We start from the raw sequence: 16,295 nt of genomic DNA on the forward strand, positions 1-16,295 counted from the left end.
AAACTCTATTTTGATAATAAATAATTAACAAAAGCACCCTTGGCAAACTGCAATCACAGACGATGGTTATGCTTTTATGAGAACACAATTAATTCTAGTCAGAATCAGTCCTGGAGAAATCCATGGGGGATGTTTTCATTGCAGAAAAAGAAATCAGTTACTTTTGTGTCTCTTTCACATCGTGCTTGGCTTGTTTACTGTCTGTCTAGTATGATGATCAGCATGCTCCATGTATCCCTACCATCAACAAATTGGCTGGTTCATTTACTCTTTTAAAGGCACCAGTTACAGTGGACAGAGTGGATGGCCCCAGAATAGCTAAAACATCCAGGGTCCTTTAATAAAACTGTTCTACAGACTCTTTTCTGCATTAAACAGTCAAATCTTACATGAGGCATGCAATTTGAGCTCTCAGCTACAGCGCAAGTTACTTTTTTCAGGAATTGGTGGAGACCAAAACAGAGCTAAAATCTAAAATACTTAATTTAATAAGTAGATAGCCCCAAACAAGAAATGTTTGCCTTGCCAGGTTTGCAATGTGACATTGTGTTACTGCTGTTTACTGTCTCTACACTGCTCTGCATTTAATCATTATTTTGTGATTCAGTTGTGGAAGATGGTTGCCCCGCCCTGACACTGGTGCTGTTGGAGGTTTCTTCCTGTTAAAGGGGAGTTTTTCTTTCCCACTATCGCCAAGTGCTTGCTCATATATAGGGGTGGTCTGATTATTGGGGTTTCTCTGAATTATTATAGGGTCTTTACCTTACAATATAAAGTGCCTTGTTGTGATTTAGGGCTATATAAATAAAACTGAAGTGAATTAAATATCTCTCACCAAAATGGATCAATCCATCCCTGAAGGTTTAAAGATTGCAATTTCACTCCCTGCTATAGAAGACCGAACAAATAAAACTCTGAATTTGAATGTAGCAACATTCAACACTGATTACTTTAAATTTGGGCATTCTCCATCGATTTTTTTCTGTGTTCCCACCATTGGCCTTGATTGTAGTCTTTCATGTGTGAATCTTGAATCTTTACACGCAAGTTACTGCAGCGTTTAAAACAAAGAGCAGCTTTTAATGCCGCTCTTTGCTGCACATTTCTCTGGCAGCAAACATAAGCTAAGCCGGAAACAAGCAGTCGACAGCAGAGATACAACAGCAACCTGTTTTTGTGACGAGGAGGACAAGTGGCTGTTCAGCGTGAACGGTTTGTGAGGGAAAATGCACCAAAACAAAGGGAAGCGAAATGGTTTGACCTGGCAGCGTTAGGTCAAACAAGTGCAAACGGTCATGGAGACAGACACGCACACATGCACAAATACACAAAAAACACCCAAATGCACAAACTGTGTCAAGCACCCTCATGGTGCAGAAGTTCCTGGCCTTGTACTGACATCCTCTCAAACAAACACAAACACACACACGCTCCACTCTCTGGGTTAGTCCACTCTGGACAAATAAAAACTGCTGACCCTGTTTTTACACACACACACACCTATGCACACACAGCCGCGGTTAGTCATGAGTCGTGACATTAGCGTCAAGTTGCTGACCCTGTCTTAATCTATCTTCCAGGGTCTCGCCGCTCTGACAACAACCTGTCACTTTAAGTCACTTCTCTCCTCTGCCGTCTTCTTCTAACGCTCCCTTTTCTTTTCAGTATTTATTTTTTTCTCCCTTTTAACCAAAAATGACTTCACTCCTGCATTGCAGCATGCTTTGTTTTGTTTGCAGTGGTCATATCTCAGGTTTATGTTTAGAAATCATGCACGTCCTCCTGGTACTAAAATGTGTTTGGCAACTTTGTACACACTTTGTTCTCCAGGGAGGCATAAGATAATCTGAGTGTCTTTATCTTGATTAGGCACACAGTCACTGCATTAGACGTGAATATACTTCAAACTTGTACACCTATGCGTTCTTCTGCATTGTTGAAACAAAGTTCATGCATTACCCATAATACACGTTGACCACTGACAGTTTGATTCGGGTGTGTTATGCATGTAAAACCTATTGTAGCCTTGAGCTGATAGCCTCAAGCAGAGATGAGATATTGGGGAAGCTCACTTTTTTGTGCACTCAAACTTTTTTTCAGTTTCTACTTGTAGTCTTCAGCACCGACTCCTTGCGGCTGTTTGTCAGACTTCACACAACTCCCTCTGGAGCAACAAAAAGCTTTTTCTTTTTTAAAATTTGTTCACAGGCTTAGATAAAAGTCTCTGTTCAGACCTGTATACATTCATGTGCAAAATCCTTTAACTCCCTTTATCATTCCTGCTTCATAATGTCCTTTTGTGTTGCAATACGCCGTGCACCTAGAGCCCTGGAGGCTTTTAGTTCTTGGGCACTTCCTGCCTTGCTCGTTAGTAATCCAGCCTTCAGCATGTGACTTTTCACCTGTGGGCCTACAGCCACGCAGCAGTGATAAACGGAGACAATCCTCATAGCCTCCCATGTTAAATGGTCCAAGTTTACAACGTTAAAAGCATGCACATTCATTGCATGTTAGGACTTCCAACTCCTCCAGGCAGGAGATAAGCTAGCAGGCTAACAACAGCACAAACAGGAGTAGCTCACATCATCAGCTGGACTACAGATTTCTGACAACATATGAAAATATGAAGATGAATTTCTGAATTTCTATTCAGTAATAGTGAGTGGTATATTTTTGTTTCTAGATTTCACAGTAGTAGTTGGATCATTTTAAATCATAATCATCGCGTTGCTGCTGAAAAGGTCCCTAAAGTTCATTTCTGATCCTTTATTTCCCATTTTTCTCTTACTTGCTTGATCTCCTTTTCCATCTCCCTCTCAGCTTCGTTGTCAGTCACCCACGCCTCCTGCACCCTCATGTCTCCAAGTCAATGTCCTGTTGTCCTCTGTCTCTCTCTGTCTCTGCCCACATGGACTGTCACCACTTCATGTCTCAAGCACCTCTCAATATCCCCCGCTCAACCACTCTTTCACACCTCCTTTTAGATCAACATCCCTGCTCCTTTTATATCATCCTGATCGGTAAACAAATCTAAAGCTGTTACAGCTTAAAATATCTACACAGTTCATGCTGGTGCAAACACTGATAATGGAGGGAATTATGGGTAAAAAAGTCCCCTTAGTCTTATATAGATTTCAGCTCTAAATGTCTGGTGAGAGCCTCTGAATGGGCTTTCACAAACGCAGGGGCTAAATGTAGAAATAAACGGCTGTGGCTTTATGTAGCCGTAGCTGAAGCTTACCAGCCCGATTTGTGTCAAGGTTCTTCTAATTTGTATTGAGGCCTTTGTACTTTAAAAAAAGCTATTAGCCTTTTCCAGGGCTGAGTCGAGATGCTTTCTAATTTAAGGAGCATTCTTAAAGCAACCTTTAAGTGATAATGTGCAAACAGAGATGTCGGCACACAGACGAGAAAAGGAAAGATGAGCAGAATAATAGGAGATTGTACCGACTGAAAGAAGGACCCTAAGAACATGTTATCCTAGTCAATCTTTTTATTTTGTTTGTTTTCCCAAAAGTTGTCCACTTAATGTTTATTACAAGGGGCTTTGTTCGTAAGACCTAATACAAATTACTGGAGTATAAACAGAGGAAAAATTGCATTTTTATTGTGTTAGTCGGATTTTCCTCGAGGCTTGAGGCCAAGTCCAAGGCTCCGAATGACTTCTTAACCCTGGTGCTTGTGTTTGTGCTGCATTTGTTCCTTATTCCCTCAAGACTTCTCCATGTAAGAACTGAATCATTCTGACTTATCACACACACAAAATGACCTCTTCTGACATAAAAGCAATGCTTGTGTGTGTGTGTATGCATGTATGTAAATGAGAATATCAACACATGCACTGGCACAGAGACAAATACTCCCGGCTGCGCTGATTCACACACAAGCACAGACACACTCCTGCCAAATGGCTTTTTCTGCTTTCACTCAAGCCGACAGGTGTTCGTGTGAACTTACGAATGTGTGAAAATACCAGTAAATTTGATCATTGTTTGATGCTTGTTGACAGTGTTGGACACCACTGCAATTACAAGGATGAAAGGACTACATGGTCTACATTTTTCATTAAATGCCATTCAGTGTTTGCACACTTTGTAATCAGTTCTCTTTACAGGGATTCAGCGTTCAGTGGCAGACTCTGCTGTTCCTCCAGACTGCCTTTGTACATACAAAGAGTTGATACAATCCGGTGTAACCACAGAATATAAAGGTGACTGTAAACACTGTAACACCGCCCACTGCTTTGTGAAGTCCTCTTTTAGAAGCTGAACATTTTTCTGTCACATCTGAGATCTTGAAACCAGACATAATGAGCAAGCGGTGGATCTGACTGAGAAAGCGAATGGCAGTGACCTCTTTATCATTTATTTTACTCCAAGTGGGCACAAAATGTATAAAACGAACATCATGTGCACTGAGTAAGACTTCAAACTAGTAACAGAGATCATAAACCAGTCAAGAAAGTGTTTACTGATGGATGAAAGGAACCAAAGCCTTTTTCTCCTTGACTTCTACACGACTTCTTTTTGCAGCCAATGAAGTCGCCCCCTTCTTGCCATTAGGAAATTTTATATAAATCTCACTTTTCAGACCTGGAAGCTATATCCATCTTTTATAGAAATAGCAATTATCTCTCTTATAGAGTGCTTTGACTGCTCTGTTTTAGCAGTCAAGGCCTCATCAGGAACAACTCAGGGTTCAGTATCTTCCCCAAGGAAATTTTGCAATACAGACTAGAGCAGCCAGGGATTGAACTACCAACCTTGTGGTTAGCAGATGACCTGCCTTACACCCGAGCCAGAGTTACACTGCCATGACCATCGTCTTCATGCAATAATTTGCAACCGGGTCAACTCTTTTAGCGATACAATTGTACAATCTACAATTTTAACTTTATTTGAAACCAGCAAACAACACAATTCCTATTCTATACCACAATCAGACAGATCTAAGCAGATACACCTGTTGTTCGTTCTTTTTGCCGCTTAACTATCAGAGGACAAAATCTAACCACAGGGATGGACAAATTAACCAGCTTTAAGTAGAGAGACTGGAAGATTAGATGAAGGCAGACAGCCTTCGTGTTCACACCCTCTCTAAAGCACGTCACAAGCTTCAACCCGCTTAATGGAAGCAGCGAGACAATTGACTATGATTGTTGATTCGCATCAGCTGTCTTTTGTTGATCTGCCTTTTTTGACAGAGCACATCACAACAAATAGACGCACATGCACACGTACGCACACAGACACACACAGACACTGTTGTGTTAGGAACAAATGACATTTGATTCAACCGGCTGCACTGGTGTCAAGCTCCCCTTCTCTTCAGTTCTAAAATTCCTTATTTTCACATAGCTAACACAACCCCAGCTAAACACACCACATAATATTTTGTTTAAATAATGAGCCAAAGTGGTATGTCATCACCTTTGAGCGCAAAGCAGCTGTGAGAAAAGGTGCTTTGCTGAAATGTGAGGGTTGTGTGGCAGTACTTTAATATGTTGCTGCTCTTTCAGATAAAAGCTTTATACAAATACAACACAGAAGTGGCTAGAGCCAGATTTATGTACTCTCTGAGGACTGCAAATATGCATTTCATTGCATTCTCTATTTGCTATCTCCCTTTAAATCCCAGGTCATGTCTTGGTTTTATGGCACGGCTGTGGTGTGTGCTGTTTTGAAGGTTAGAAAGAAAGCAGATGTGTGGTATGTAGGTAGAAATATTACTCGTCAGGATGGACATTTTTATCTTCTCATCTCTCGCTACCTTTATTATGCCACCCCTCCAGACTTTGTCTCGTCCACATCCTCCTTGTTATTAAGTTTTACTCGCTGTTCATATAAACAGCTTCATTCTCTTTCTTGCCAGACCTGAGGCTTGCAGGTATAATTATTGTTAAGCATGTAACTTATATACTGAACTCAGTTTCTATCGCTATCAACAAAGTCGTCCTACCATGAATGATGTCAACGTAAAGCTGAACCACTATGCTGCTTAAAGGATTGGTCACAGTTAGCGACATCTAGCTGTACCTTAACTACTTGAGTGTTAAGGGGGACGTAAGACTATAAGATTTTAATTATACATTTAAAAGAATAAATGGATCTGGATCCTAATCATATATAATTTCAGATGAAGCCTTATCATGCAGGATGAGACCTCCTGGTAGGTTTTTGTTCGAAAAATTTGGAGTTGGTTAGTTAGTTAGGATAAATCTGCCTTTATCTTCATTAGGACTGAATATAAAAACAGATCCCTTTTCTGATATTTTCTTAAATCTGATAAGCCTTAAGCCTTTGTTGCAGATCTTTCTGGTATTGCTGACTGTATCTCCTTTGAACTTCACGTTTGCGCATTCTCCAAAAATGGAGCTATATACAAACCAATGCTAATATTATTGAATCTCACTTTTCACAATCTTTTTCACCTCTTGAATCTATTCTTTCATTTTGTCTCAAACAAAAGTGTCCTCACTTCTTCACAAAGAATGACAGAGAGCAAGAAGAATCCACCATAACTTGGTCTATGTCTTTAGAGTATTTGTGTTTATGGTTGTATGTGCGTGGATTGAACTCTGCAAATTAACTGGTGCTGTGCTGTGCGCCAGAGTTTACTGGGTGTAAATGGGTGCGATGTAAATATTGTGTTTGTGTGAAAAATAAAATGCATCCATGACTGATTATTGGCTGAGTCGGTCGAAGTTCAAGGCTTGTAGGGAAAGAGGTAGAGGAGGTTTGGCGGCAGGGTGGAGGGGTGACGTGGCAAGACGGGGAAGTATGCAGTAAGACCGAGAGGCGAACCCAGGAGGTAGTGGTCACATTGGCCTGAGGGACATGTTGCTAGAACAGCTTGGTTTCTCGTTAGGACAAGATTAAACGTAAGATGAGGATGACGCAAGTGGGGAGCAGGGGGGTGGAATGGAAGAGGAGAAAGCAGAAAAGCGTGCAGGGTAATAAAGATGATAACCCAAGAAATGAGGAGAGGAGATGAAAAGAGATGAAGAAAGTGGTGGAGAAAGAGAAGCAGAGTGTGTGTGGCTCCGAGATTACAGATATCGAGTGGCTGAAGAGCTCATGGGATGCATAATTAGGCAGATTTAAGGGCAATAGTGAATGCGCCCTACTGGGCCATGGATACAGCTGTCCAAGCGTGTTAGAGAATGTCGTAAAGTGCTCCACATTCTCCAGAGCATGGTGCAGATTTTAAAGTGATAGTAATGCACGCTGAATGGAAAAAAAAAGAAGGGACACAGGAAGCCTCTAAATAACTTTATAAGTCACCGTAAAGTGTTGCACATGCTTCAGCGAGCTTTGGATTAAAGATCCGTGTGTCCGTGTATCTGTAATTCCAAAGAGGATGATGACTGAAAGCTAGCCATTAAATCCATATTCTGGGTTTTGCAGTGTTATATTCAACTCAATGCATTTATAAAATAAATGTATGATTCAAGCTCGGATCGGAGGAACTGTAGCTGTGATTGAGGACGGTGCATCCACAGAGAGAAATGCTGCATCAAAAGTATTTGCAATGCTCACAAATGCATGCCACCGGATCTTACCTATTCCTCACCCATCTTCAGTTTAGGAGAATGACACAAAAACTTGTAATAGTGAATATCTGAAGGCAGGTCACTACAGACCTGTAATGTGAAAAAGGTGTAAACGGTTAGCCAATTATTTCTTGAAGCAGGATCTAAGCAAAACGACAAACACTGAATATGTATTTTTAAAATCAAATGCAGTTGGAGACGCTTTTATCTTTGAAGTTTATCTGCCCAAATACTTCACAGGCCAACAGCTGCAGGCGTTGAGGAGAGTTTGTTAGTATGTCGCTAAGTGTGTGCATGTGTGTGTGTGTGTGTGTGTGGTCAGTGTTCGTCTGGTCACTCAATGTTTCTCCCTACAGGACTGTGCTCAACATCGAGCTGCCTCGGGCTTATCCATCACCCCGAGGACAAACGCACACTTTTATACACACACAATCTTGTTTTCATGACTTCGGAGGACATTACATTGACTTATATTCATTGTCTGTTGAGCTGCTTGAACCTGAACCATGTCTACTTAACTTAACCTTAACTGAAATCTATTTGTCCTAAACCTTGAAACATGTCTTCACCTTAGAATTTAATGGTTTGTACTATGGGTGCTTGGCTTTTGTCCCCATTAAAGATGAGTCCCCAGAATGAGACAAACAGATTTAGGTCCCCACAATGTAACTAATACCTGCGCTCACACTGGCACACTCACGAGACCCATAAGCTGACACAAATTGGAGAGATGTGCTTGTACATATATCAGTGTGAGATGTCATGATTTATAGCAATTGCGCCTATGGCTGAGGTCAAAAGGTTATTCAGAGACAAAGCAAGCTCACATGCAATCCCATGGCTCTTGGTACAACTTCTCCTTTACTCTTACATTTATTCTGCTTGCTTTATCTGTCAAAAAAGTAGTGATATGAATTTAAAACAGTTCCTGTTTTTGTCATGTGGCTTTATGGTAAGTGGGGTTTTTTTGGCCTCTGAATAATTTAAGAAACTGGAGAAGGTGAAGTGAAGTTCATGGGTAGAGCAATCTTGGCATTTTTGTACTGCCAAAAAAAGAGCACCGTACAAATCTCACCACAGGCTATCGAGTCAGTGTCGGTTAATACTATCCTGTCTGAAGTGGCAAAACATCTCCACTCTCTTCCTTTTCCTTTATATTTAATTTTGTTTGTTGTAGTTTTTATTGTGGTCCAACTCTTGCTGTTACATGTTGTTATGCCACATAAGACTGCGTAGACTAGAAAGATATGGGCCTGCAGTCCAAGTTCTCACTTTCCGTTTCCTTCCTCACTATCTGTTCCCTCTTTACTTTGCTGCGTAACATGTGAAACTTTGTGTAGGCATGAACATCAGCCAAATAAGCTTAAAATGGTTTTAATGGGCTGTGACATTAATACGAGAAAAGATGATGCATGATATGATTATGCTTGCTGTGGTGGACTTCTATGTCCATTTGGGTGTTTGTAGATGTTTTTAAAGTTAGTTCGTTGTCCTACGTTGTGTGTGTCAGATGCCAGGAGCACTGAAGAACTTTAGAGGAAATTAATTTGTTTGAATGCATAAATAAGGCTGATTTTTGCCAGTGGCAGAGGTGGCCATGCATATTCAGTATCGTGTGTGAGTGTGTGTAGCTAATCAAGCAGCATGCAAAAAGTAATAATATGCAGCTGTGATTTTCTAACTTTTTTTGCTCCATAGATAACTTTTTAAGTGAAATGCAAATACAGATATCACAAGGAGAGTTAACATCTTTCACTGTAATTCTAACTGTATAACTACCAGTGTAGTTAATGAGGCAATGCATCCTCATCCCAGAGCCAGGACTGGTGACTTAACACATGGGCCTTCGCAATATTGTATGCAAATTTTAAAGAGGTCTTAAGTCTGCATTAAGGTCTAGGAGGGGTGGTGAATTTTACAAGTGTCACGATCTGCCGGAGAGAGGAGGTGGACCCAAATGCAGACGCCTGAAGGCGAGAGTGATGTTGAACAAAAAGCGAGCTGTTTATCAAAGGCTGGATGATAATACAAATAGAAGGCAAAACAAGAAACCAAGACTTGACTAACTAACCAAACTGGGCAAATTAAAGCAAAGTTAAAACACAAAACACAGGGAAGCCAGAACGTGAGACCTGGACGAGAGAACTGAGAAACACAATGACACGACAGAGTCACACGGGCGACACGGGGTGAAACAAAGACGCAAGAGGAACCTCACAGAAAAATAACCATAACGTGGGAAACCCAAAACACTCAGAAATATAGGAAGAACTAAACTTGAGGCTAAACTGAAACTTAAATCATCATAATACAAAAGAGTCAGAAAATACAATAAGCTCAAGAGCACCCTGACAACAAGTGGAGACGGGGGTTGCTCTCCCATTCGAGAGCTCTGTGTTTTAAACTTTCTTTTGCCAAAATATGTCCCTGCAAAACAATAACTCATCATAGAGTCATAGAAACAGCACCAAAGGATTTCTTATGCTATGAGATGCAGGTCAGTGCCTTTGACAAAATATAACACATTAGATATTACTTGCTGAGCTACTGTATACAAACATTTATTGAATGGTGCTGGTGCTTGGTAGTTTGGACAGCATTGGATAACAGTGGGAATTTAACGGGTGCAAAATTTTTTATTGCAATAGTTAATAGTTTTAAATACTTATAATGTAATATAATAGTTTATAATAGTTAATCTAATGAGCCTTTCTCTATTTTTAATCACAGGAAAGTATTCCTAATCAACAGATTTGACTATGTTTTTTTGAGCGCTTCCTTCTTTATAAAAGAAAGCAGCAGCAAAATGCAGAGTTACAATAAGATACTTTTTTTTGCCATAAAGATATAAAAGGTTAGAATAAATGGTGTTCATTTTACAAAGTGTGTCACCAAGAATACATGCTTACAGGTTTTCTGTCTTATCTTATCTTAGTTTAGCTTAGCTTACTTTAGCTTGTCTTATCTACATGCCCAACTGAGCACACACTGATATGAAGCTGCAGCAAAAGCTGAGGCAGGTTCAACTTTTTTTTTCTTTTTTTTTTTTTGCGGTTTTAGATGAGTGAACAAACTAACTCCATTAAAATGAAAAAATGAGATGAATGTCTTCAAGGAGAATTAGCTTAATGTGAATTTTAAATTTTGCGGCTAGTGGTCAAAAGTCTACTGGGCTTTTTGCTCTCTGGTAAAACACATTAAGCAGCGACCATAAGAGAAAACAACATGACTTTTCCCATCTCAGACTGGGGCCATTTTGAATATAACATCAGAGCTGTAGACTACAAATACACTGCAAAAACTCAAAATCTTACCAAGTACATTTGTCTAATATCTATTCAAAATATCTCATCTCAGAATTTTCATTGGCAGATTGGCAGATTTTTCCCTTATTTCAAGCAAAATTATCTTATTAAGTATTAAGTGAAAAAAAAAATCTGCCAATGGAAGAAGTGAAAATTGTACTGTCTAAAAAGAAGTTACTATATCTCACTGAAATGTTACTCTGTAGCTAATTGTGTCTTATTTTTAGTGTGACAAAGTAGTGACAAAATAGAAGTAACAAAGTACTTGTTCTTTGTTACTTCCCACCTCTAAAGACTACCAGATGTGCTTTAAGATATTTGCATTACTGTTTAGCTTGCACAAATACCATTTAATATTTATACACAGCTCGCAGACTGAGTGTGTTTTCATTCTCAGTAGATTTTCTTCGATGACCCTCACTTAATCTTGGTATTTTTCCTTGCTGAATTTTTTATTAAATTAATACTAAGTTGGTTGGATGGTGGTGAAATGAAAACCATTCCATTTAATTTAAGGGATTTTCACATACTTCACTGAAGAGGTATGTGCCACCCTGCCTAGACCTCCTACCCCTCCTTTGCCCGTGCCACTGTTGGTTGGTTTAATTCCCTGGTCTTACATTTGACTGATTACAGTGTCTCTTAGGAAAAGTGTAACCCAGGTTATTTTTGCTGCTTCAGTTTAAAATAATTAGAATTATTGCTTTCTCTGGTCTCTTATTGCTTTGAAAAGAGGACAGATATATGGATTGACTCATTAAATGTGCCTGCTGAAAATGTGGCCGTGTAGAACGGGCTGATCGTGGTTTGCAAAAATTCCAATAATTAAACCTCTCGATTAACTCTCATTCTTTTCACAGGCTTGTTTGAAAGTTATGACTTTGTTTAAGGAATAAAGTTTGGATTAGATTTAACATAGGATAAGGTTTTGGCATTTAGTTGTAATGGTTACGTAAGTAAAAGGCTTGGGAATCCATTATTTGCAATGAATGTCCCCATAGAAACAACCAAACCAACATAGGTGTCTGTATGCGTGTTCCTTCCTTTACTGCTTGAGCAGGCAGAGAAAGGGACACAGGTCATTGGCTTGTGCATGTATGTGTGATTGTCAATGGGAAGATGAGGATGAAGAGGGGAGAGAAAGCAACCGCAAGAGCAGTTATTGGTAGCTGCATTAATCCCTCCTGATCTCTCTCATATCCCTGAGTACTAGAGGATGCATCCACACACACACAAACACACACGAACAAATACACACACATACACACACGAACAAATACACACACATACATATATACAGAATACCTGTCAGTATACATCCATACACACAGTACATTTATTTGAACATCACACTGAGATGTGATTTTACTTTTAGTTTGCGTAACCACTCCCTCTACTTCTTTTACATACTCAAAGAATGAGTGACTTTCTTCAACCCATGTGGCCAGAATAAGTTTGTTATCCCATTAGTCACTGTGGCAACAGCACCATGTGCTGTAAGGCAGCCATTTTCCACACTCTTCATGCTTCTAGTTGTCACTTTTCAGTTTCTATATATAGACATCTATTTTTTTCCCCTCTTTCCTCCTATCATGAAACCTCTTACTCTTTGCTGTCATGCTTGGATGGACTATTGAATGGGACTATCACGCACTGGCACTGGGACTCTGGGAATAAGGAGGACCTTTAGGCTTCACCTACAAAAAAGGTCACAGAAAATGACCCAGGGAGACCAAAATTATATACAAAACCTTCTTTTCAGCCAGGACCATCAAGATTAATCACTGCATGCACTACTGAAAGCCTATCCTTGATTTCTAAAGAAATATACGTGCTTTTGACAAAAAAAAACTAATGCATCTAAAAGAATCAATCAACATTTTTCTTGATTCAACATTCACAAAACCTTTTTCAGTTACGTATGAAACTGAACTTTACTGCTCATCAAAAGTGTTTTTAAATTTATAAATGAATGTTATTTGTAATATTTGTGTATTCATCTACAAACTGGTCCAGCCACAAAAACAGCATCATCAGTGAATTGAAAACTCATTAAAATTATGAAATAAATGAAAGCTGCAAGCAGCGTTGAAAGGATCCTCACACCCCGGCATGTTGAGCCCAACACCTACGCCCAGTAGGCGGCGATGGAGATTACAGTCTGATGTAATGTCACACTGATGCACTGATGTGGAACCACCAGTTAAAATCTCATCTAGATCAATGAGGATTATAACTTCCGGTGCATTTCTTCTTTCCACTAGGCGGTGCTCTAATCGTTGCTGACGAGGGGCATATCAATCCGTTCGTGTCTCGACTCTCATCATGCCTGTAAAGTTTTGACAATGCGTCTTTGAGTTACAGCAGTTTCGCACGTAGCGAATGATCAAAACTCGACGTGCCACCATGACAACGCCGTTTCACGAAACCCCAAAAGCTTGGCAATTTAACATCACAAAGGTCTTTAGATTTCACTGACCGAAGATCATGTCGATCTGATGAAATCCCTAGAAGTTCCTTAAAGTACGAGAACTGAAATCTGCAAAAAATGTCCCCGAAATTACACGTTCAATTTAAAATGGTTGACTTCCTGTTGGATGGGGGCTATTGTTCCAAGAGACTTTTTTGTACATCTTGATATCTTATATCAGGCTGCCAAATTTCAGACTCATAGATGAAACATAGGATAGGGGCTGATCTTTTGAAAAAAATTTTCGGGCTCTGTGGCTCTATTTTGGAATATTCCATGAAAATGACCATATAAAAAGAAAGCCTTCCTCACATTGGAGGTCTGTGCCAAAATTCATGAGTTTTTGAGCTTTCCAAGCCCCTCGAAACTCTATATTTTCACACTGAAGCATCATGAGGGACTGATGTTAATATTCACTGCTTTTTAGGTGGGTGGGCTCAACCCATGAGGAGCAGTACATCAAAGTATAAGACATGACATTTCCTGTTCCCACTAGGTGGTGCTCTTACTATTCCTGACAATGGGCTGACATTGACTATTCCATTGACTATTCCTGACAATGTTTAGGGTGGGACTCTTGTCATGCCTGTGAAGTTTGCCAGAGATTGGACCGGATTTCTTTGAGTTAAAGCAATTTCGTTCTTCATGTTGCAACATCTAAATTCGCCATCCCCACCAAGGTCACGCCCTTTGACGAAAATTTACAGTTTTCAGTGTAACCCAAGACCAACTCCTTAAGACTTTCCGGGACAAATTTGATGTTGCTGGGGTCACTCACCTCTACATTGTATCCCAAAGTGTAAAACATGACATTTCCTGTTCCCACTAGGTGGCGCTGTCACCAGTGTCAAATATGGCAGTTGCAATGTGTTCAGGGGCAGAGCCTTATCAAATGTGAGACGTTTGGTCCAGATTGGACAATGTATGTGGGAATAAGAACAAATAAAAATTTCATGGCGAATGATGGCACCACAGCCACGCCCTATGACGAAAACTCAAAAGCTCGGCAATTTAATGTGGCACAAGTCTGTAGTTAAGACTGACCAAATATGAAGTTGATCTGATAATATCTCTAGGAGGAGTTCGCAAAGGTACAGCACCTGAAAATGACAATCTGCGCGAACATGTCAGCGTCAATTCAAAACAGCGGACTTCCTGTTGGGTTTGGGTCTATGGACCCCAGACATTTTTGTTCGTTTTGCTATGTTACACATGTGCACCAAATTTTATTCATATAGCTCAAACTATGTGTTCGTAGGACTTCATTTAACCACGCATAGGTGGCGCTCTAGAGCCATTTTACCCTGCGAAACCATTACAATCTGTAAATGTTCACCAAAAAGTACTCTTGTATGCTGACACATTACTCTAATGCATCTGGTTTTAGTAATCAGCCTGTGCAGGATTCATTCTTATTTAAAAGATGAATAAATATAATAGTTATTGCTACAGTTAGACATTTCAGGCAGCCGCAAAGGTTCATATTTATGCACCTCTGTCTACCCTCAGTCATTTTAAAGATTCACAAAGCATCTTCATCTGCTGTGTGACACATTGAAAACCTCTTAATTTACTGTTGCAAAATTTTGCCACTAATACTAAACAATGAAGAGGACAGCACTTATCTTGAGTGCGGTGCAAAAAGAGCCAACCTGATATCGGAGGTGATACTAATATAAAAGAAGGGATTATCAGAAGGAGGGACAAAACAAAACGAGAGTGGGGCCAGAGAGAGAACAGGCCTCTGCTGCTGTTCTGCTGTGGCATTACCACAGTGATTAATGGGATAGGGAAAGTTATTATCATTATCATTATGGGTATGAAATGAGTGGGTGATGCTCTTAGAATGTGTGTTTGTGCGCTGAGCTTGTGTGTGAGCCAGATAGGAGAAACCAGAGAGTAGTGTTAGCAGATTATTCACAGGGAAAACATTAACTAAATCAATTAGATTACAGGGGTTTCCTCATAAATTATGCTGTTAAGTGGGGATTACAATAACAGGCTGAAGCTAAGTTGCCATACAAACAATAGATATCCTAATAAAAATAAACACAATTACTTTTAGGAAGTTTTGTGTAATGATTCCTTTTTAGTACGGGTGAGGCAGTATAGTGGTACTGACATTAATATTAACAATACACAGTGAATAATGTTGTAAATAAATAAGCTCAGTGGTGCTAAAGCAAATAAACATTGGTTGCCATGCACCATAAACAGACTCCCATCCAAAACAAAGAAACTTTTGGATTCCGTTAAAAAAGCCAAAATGTTGGAAGGAAGTCTTAATAAATAGCATTTATTGCTTTAACATCATCATTTAGACACAAAAATCACAAAAAAATGAACTCATGACAGTCTTATAGTGGAATTATACTTCTATAAATAAAAAATGCCGTGACCACGCTATGACTAATCTGTCATGCACATTCTTGTCTGAGGCACACCGTGCACAGGTATAAATGCTGGCAATGGGGTCAGCCACTTGTGTAGGCTGCATCGTAAGCTCTACATAGATTCAACGCCCATGCAGCTTCTTCCACTTATCCAATTCAGGGTCATTTTGGGGGCTGGAGTCTATCCCAGCTGGCAGAGAGCAAGAGGCAGGGTACATCTAGTCACCAGTCTATGGTAGGGCTAAAACAGGGAACCACATTCACACATAGGGACAATTTAAGATCACCAATTCTAAATTGGCATCATTCCATGCATGTCTTTGGATATTGGGAGGAAGCCGGAGCACAAAAAAACCCTTCTTGCTTAAAGTTGACTGTGCTAACCACCGCACCACCCAAGCTTCAAACTAGAAATCATGCACACAAGTCTTTGAAGACATAATCATAATGATTTTAATAAGACGTCTGGAAAAAAGACTGTTTTTCTCAGACTGGTGCAGAAAACACAAACATTTTAGATCCAGAACAAGATTTTTTGTACAAATCTCATTCTACTCTTTCTTTGCATCTTCTTC

The 16,295-nt window shown here is 39.8% G+C and overlaps 1 protein-coding gene across 2 annotated transcripts in view; it reads right to left on the bottom strand.

Annotated features, from left to right (window-relative positions):
• The window catches only part of LOC134624943 (sodium/calcium exchanger 1-like), a 127,555-nt gene that overhangs the window by 70,870 nt on the left and 40,390 nt on the right, over window positions 1-16,295 (bottom strand). The gene's annotated exons all lie outside the window — the stretch shown is intronic.

Source organism: Pelmatolapia mariae, linkage group LG3_W, assembly GCF_036321145.2.
Source record: "Pelmatolapia mariae isolate MD_Pm_ZW linkage group LG3_W, Pm_UMD_F_2, whole genome shotgun sequence".
NCBI lineage: Eukaryota > Metazoa > Chordata > Actinopteri > Cichliformes > Cichlidae > Pelmatolapia > Pelmatolapia mariae.